Here is a 6,828-nt window from a genome sequence, read left to right on the forward strand (position 1 = left end):
CAGCAGCAGCAGCAGCCGGTGTAGATAATCTGTCTATAATCTATCGCTGATGATCGGTCCGAGACTCACGGCTATCCGGAATCATCTTCAGTGACATCCATCTTGATTTGAATTCTTGATTCCCGCTGCAATGCGCGAGGGTCCCAATCAGTAGCACTTAATTTACATACTGGCATCGATCGAACGCGAATCGATTGCAGCAACAGCGACAGCTTGAGTGGAACCTGTTTCCGAGTCGCGCTGCTGCTTATGCTTAATACCGTGTTTTTTTTCCCTCCATTCCATTTTGCAAACAATCGATTCCCAATTTGACATTTCGTTTCACATCATTATTATATGTTTATATTTCGTGCAACGAGGAATGAGAAATATTTTCCCTTCCGAAATTGACGTAAAATATTTGCAGCTTACAAATAAATCCTGTCCCGTCGAGCAGAACGCCAATTCAATGGGTTTGTTAGTTTTGCAAAGCATTTTCCAGCTCACCCCCTCCCTGTCGGTGGCCAGTTGTGACCCCTGAGATTTTTTATCCAAACGTTCTTTCATTGCCGTAACCGCAGGATCAAAAACTTGTCAAAGGTGGAATCACGCTCGCACGGGATCGGAGACCGGGGAATCGAACGGCACCGGGCTACAATCGGAGACAAGAAACTCCAAAATCGGACAGAACATCTCGCGAGCCGAACAAATTGACAGGCAAATGAATTATGATCGTTAATTTGTAGCTCCCCTTCTTGGGGCTCCTTTCTCGTTTGGATTAAATTTGTTGCAAACGATTGTTTTCGATTGCTGGATTTTAAATTTCAGATCGATTCGCAATATTCGGAATTCAATTTGATTTCGCATGCGCAGGAGGCCTCATTAAACGACGAGTCGAGTTGCATACATGAGCATATGCCAATTGGGGGTCATAAATTGTGGATCACATGCATGTGATGGGACTTGGCGAGATGGATGATTTGGTGCGCTGCAAACGTGTACTCAAACTTGACGAGAGGTTAATCAATTTGTTTGGCATCCAGTCAGAGTCGCTATGTTATGCGGTATGCGTTTCTTGGCGTAGCGATGGTTATAAGCCGTATGAAACATGTAATTATTGACACGTTGAGCCCCGCACTATTCCGTTGTTCCGTTCGATTTATAAATTTTCGTTCCCCATACCGAACGTTTTGCGCGTTTCGATCAACTTGTTAAAAATTGTTCGGAGAAAACTCGTACAGAAGTAGAAATGTCAAAATAGCAAAAACATATCTAAATAAAGGTTAATATCGTGCCGGGTGTTGAAATTCAAGTTTATTTAAATTGTTTTCGGTGGGGATGGGTAACACTCGAACGAAAACAAGACAATCGATCAGAATGCAGAATCGGGGCGTGTGTAAACGCGAGCTATCGAATCTCTCGATGAAACGAAAATCCTAAAATTTTAGGTGTCACAATACACGGCAGAGATTCAGTATTGTCAAACGTACAGAGTTATCTGGAACCTTTTTTTTCGATTTTTTTCGTACATATTAAAGATGTTTGTACAAAAGTACAGATAGGTACAGATTTTCTGGAGTGATAAAGTTGGCAGAATGGATAAAGCAGCGTTTTGACTTCGATGAGTGGAACCTCAAGGCTGCTGCATTGTAAAATCCCAAAAACATATCCAATCCAACAAGCAACGAAGAAGTATTGGAAGTGTTTTCAGGTTTTTATGATGAGGAATGAATACCTTGTCTAAATATGAAATTGCATTGTAAAAAAAAACTCTGCTGGACAAAACTCGTTTGCCTTAACAGAAATGACAGTTCGGTCGCATTTTAATATTCTTACTGTGCCTTACTCCTCAGTAACTGTCGAATGATTTTTTTTCCTGAATACAACAACAACAAAACTAAACATCTAAATCGACAAAGCAACGATACGATGATCACAATCTTGAATTCATCTTATCAAAACAGCATAGAGCAGTTCGAAACATTTAATAACTGATGCAGTCAACGTTCAATTAGAGTGTGTATAACAATCATCGAACAAATGAGTGATTTGAGGCCTGTCCACTACTTTTCCAAGATTCTTCTATGAAACAAATGCAAATGAAATAGATTTCAGTATACCGTTCTGAATCATATTTCGGACAGCATCATATTTCGGACACTTTGTGATAATATCTTGAAATGCTTAATCCCCTGATGATATAACTATGAAATTAATATCACAATTGATTCTTTAGGTTGTCACCTTGGTTTCACTATCATTTTATATTAGATTCATTTTTGAATTATAACATAGTAGGCAAAACTCTAACAGTACTACTCATTATTGTTTGTTTTTGATGTGCGCGCTTAGTGTGAGCAGGTAGAATATAACCGTTTGTTAATAGTTAAATTTCTCTCGTAATTCTTCACTGATCATCATTGTTATCAGTTAACTGTTATTGCATGATAAGTGTTTCACAGTTGATTATAAAACATAATGAAGTATATTGTTATTTTTCTTCAAAAAATTATAAAATAAAATGTCCGAAATTTGAATCGATTTTTTTTCCTACGATTCATATTTCGGACAGTTAAAATTGGTGATAATACAATGTATGTTTTCAGGTTTATTATGGATGCGAAGCGTAAATATAATAACCATTCGAGCAGGATCATCTATCCTTACTGCTGCAACCCAAAATCTAAAATGTGGGCCAACATGCAAAGCGGATGTGGGCGGATGGATGCGGATAGACGAGAGCGCATTTAAGATATATAGATATATACTAGTGATATTGTAACTAATAACAATAAACATCATGTTAATTAAGAGCAATAAAATATATTTTTGAAGGAGGAACGAAACAGATGAAATCAAAACAGACTCTTCTGTGGATAAAAGCGGACCCCGATCAGAAAAGTCGAAAATCGAATTTTCTTTTTTTGCATTTTTTGGGAAGCTTATGCCCCAGAAATTTTGTCCTGAAACGATTTTTCGATATTCGATTTCGTTGGAATGTTACAGCCAAAAGTATGAGATCACCGTAAGGGATATACAATTGTTATACGTATTTTTAAACGCGTTTTTCTCGAAACCATGGTTTTTCAGCTGATGGTATCGATATCTCAGGAGCTAATCGACCGATTTACCCATTTCGGGAATTTTTTTAATTTTAAAAAACCCGTATGTTACGCTTTAGGCGTTGTCCTAAGTTTCGAAATATTCTTTGGAATTCGTTCTGCGACACGCCATTGCTTCAGAACCGATACCACGATCAAGGTACCGATTTTCAGACAACTTCTACGCTTCCAGCTGCCAACAGCGTAATAATCATTATTCAAAAAACCACGAGAAACCGTTATGCAAACAGAGTGTCCGAAATTTGAATTTACGCTGTCCGAAATTTGATTCTTATCCGCTTCAATTAAAGAATATTTTTATTCGATAATTGTTGATGTTTTTATCAAATAGGCACCAAAGTAGAAAGCTTAAAAGCTTATTGAACTAATTTAGTAAAAATATCAACCAAACAGTACTTGTGCGTAAAGTTTAGAACTGTTTTCTGCATCAAATGCTTTAAGGTGAGGGTGGAAGCTAGCCACAAATGGCTGCCACAATGGCGCTCATTTCTTTCATCTCCCTCCCTCACTCCTCGCCCAAAAATCAATAATTTTGCGAAACAGTGTGAAGAAAATGATCGTTTTCGCACACTTCCCATCAGGTAATATCAACCAAACTCTAATCGATTACTCACAAGATATTAAATTTTCATCTGCTGTCGCACTGTATAGAGAAAAACGTCGGAAAACTCGAGCAAGTGCTCTGAAAGTTAAATTTTCTTTTTTCAATCTTCGGCAATGGTTTTGTTTGTATTGGTGAAAGCATCGTTATTTTTTCGACACTGATGCCAGACAACATAATCGGAACAGCTATCAAAACCACTCAATAAAATATTATTCGTGAGTCATAGCGTTTCATGTCATAAAAATCAATAGAATAAAATTTTGTTGATATCAATACAATCATTGTTTTTACGTTTAATAGGTCTATAATGTAAGTTTTAGCGACTTTAACATTGGGTAAGAAAATTGTATTGCAGAGCTCGGAACACGACTGCCTATGCTTTCAAAAACAATAAACAGAAAAGCATTACATTCAATCAAAATGTCTCGGCCAACGAAGAGAAGGGTTAAGGCTCTCCAACGTGAATATGTGGAAACAATACGACCAACGAAGGAAAATATTAATGAATTATCAGCATCGAGTTACTATGCGGAAGAACTAGTTAATATCAAATGAGCCCCATTTCGCATGTGTTATGAATTTGCTCATGTTACGCTCGCGTATAATCAGAATGTTACTTCATACGCAAATACACCTTCTATATATATTTATGTATGCAATTGTTCATCGGAACATTTTGTTCATATATCTAACTTCAGTATTGAATTGTTATTTTTTTTTTCAAATGTATTCAAAGACTCGTATCAATGAAGCACCACACAGTCTGATAAGTGAATTGATCTGTTTAAGTGTGCTTTGCTCTTCTCTCACAAACACTATTACCCCATTTTTACACGTGGGTTTACCTATACTACTACAATGGCTAGCTTCCACCTTCACCTTAAGCGTCCGAAATATGATTCAGAACGGTAACTGTGACAAAAATCAGACTGCTTGCAGAATACTTACTGCTTTCGAACATTTAAGGGGGGACCCCCGTCTGAAAGGTCGAAGAAGTCGATGTTTTTTTGCATTCTTGGGAAGCTTATGCCCTCATAAATGCTGTCCTAATATGACTTTTTTCGTTATTTGATTTCGTTGAAAAGTTACAGCCTAAAGTATGAGGTCACCTCAAGGGATATCGTATTGCTGTACGATTTTTTTAAAAATCACGAAAATTCAATATGTTTCGACCTTCCAGAAAGTGGTCCCCCCTTAACACTCCTATACTCGCGCATTGGTCTGTCAGACCAAGAAATCAATAATTCGTTCATTTCTCAGAAAATATCAACACTACGACTTTGCGTTTCTCTCTAGCTTCGTTATTCGTCGTTCGTCATCGTTTAGCGTATCGCATGTGTTGGTACAAAGGGGACGTGTGCCACTTTTTTAACACTTTCGGTCTGACACACCGACGCGAGTTTAGGAGTAACTTTTTTGGACAAGTGCCTTTTTTCATATTCTATAATATGTTGAATGAAATGTATGAATTAATGTTAGTGGCGTGGGATATTTATTGAATATAATGCATAAGATCATTACCGGACTATTCTTATTTGATTCCTTTTTGTAACTGCATTGAACGAATCCATATATTAACTATTCATCGATATATTCATCGTAAGATTCATACGCTCAAAAGCAAAATACAAATGTTTGACTTTCGTATAGTTATTCGCTAAATATAATGGTCATACATATACAGACTTTTGAAAGAATTTCTTTTGTGGAAGAATTGTAAACAGTAAACTATAAACTAATCGCGGGCTTATGGTAATTTTTAACAGTTACAGTTTCGGGGATATTTTTTTATAATGAAAAATATCAACAAAAAAAAAACAAGAGAAAGAAAAGGAAGTTCCTAGAAATCCTTTTATATCATCTTTTTATGCTCTATCTATAAAAAGGTATCAATTCTTAGTTTACCAAGAATACAGAGACAAAGAATTTTAGAAATATGCGAACTTTATATTCCAGAACCTTTATCATCTGGTGATTATCTAGAAGGTCAGTATACATTCTTCTCTCCGATAAAAGACCCGAAAACACGCAACAACTGCATAAATGTAAAAAATATGTTTATTTCGAGCATGCAGTTATGCTATGTTCTGATTCTTACTCCAATGAAACCACAATCAATTAATACGATTTTATATTATTTTTAGCTCTTTATACTTCCATGAATTATATTCAGTTGCTTACTTTCAATTAATAACAGTGAAAAATTCAAATTTCGTTATTTGTGTTGGAGTATCAAAAATTACTCTATTTTGAGGAGGCTGAATTAGATGACTATTAAAACATAATAAAGACGAAGAAAACATATTTTTTGGGGTTTTTTTCATTTAATCATACCCTCTTCTTAAACTAAATGCCAATAAAGCCTGAAGAATACACAATGGCAACATTACAGAGAAGTTCAATTTTCGGTCTGTGACACCGTGCGCGAGTATACGTGTTATGATTTTGCACGCGAGTACAGGAGGGTTAATGACATAACCTCAGTTACTTTTTCGGAGTATATTTTGCCCCAGATCAACAGATTGAATCGTTTCACCATGCTACATGAAGAGCTGAAAGATTTTTATCGAACCATTCTCACTAATATCTGCAAGGAATCTTGCGTTCTTTCAATGTCCAATGCTACTGAATTTGAAGGTTATCAGAAAAACCGCAAGAATATTTATCTTGGGATGACAGCAGAATAAACTAGGGCGCAGCCAGATGATTTTCAAGAATATTTATATCAGTTTTTTTGTCTAGCTGATCAAACCAATGAGAAAGAGTCGATTTTAACCGTCCGATGACCAAGGCTGCTGCAATGTTGTGTAGGAAGTTTAAGCAAACAAACAATTGCAGGATTTGTGAACAAAATTGGATCTCAGAAAGAATTAACGGTTCGCTCGCATTTCCGGCGCCTCGATTCCTTGTTTCTAATGATCTCACTAAACTTCACTCCTCGGCATACGTATTTTGTTTAATATGCGGCTCATATATACGGCGACACGATGAACGCAATTTAAAAGATCAAAAGATTTGATTGAACAACGTGACGACAGATAGAAAATTTTATAGAATGGTATTATGCAATTATTTAGAAAGATTATGTATAAGCATAACAGCGAATGTAGTGTTTGTAAATGT

Source organism: Toxorhynchites rutilus, chromosome 1 (assembly GCF_029784135.1).
Source record: "Toxorhynchites rutilus septentrionalis strain SRP chromosome 1, ASM2978413v1, whole genome shotgun sequence".
NCBI classification, from domain to species: domain Eukaryota; kingdom Metazoa; phylum Arthropoda; class Insecta; order Diptera; family Culicidae; genus Toxorhynchites; species Toxorhynchites rutilus.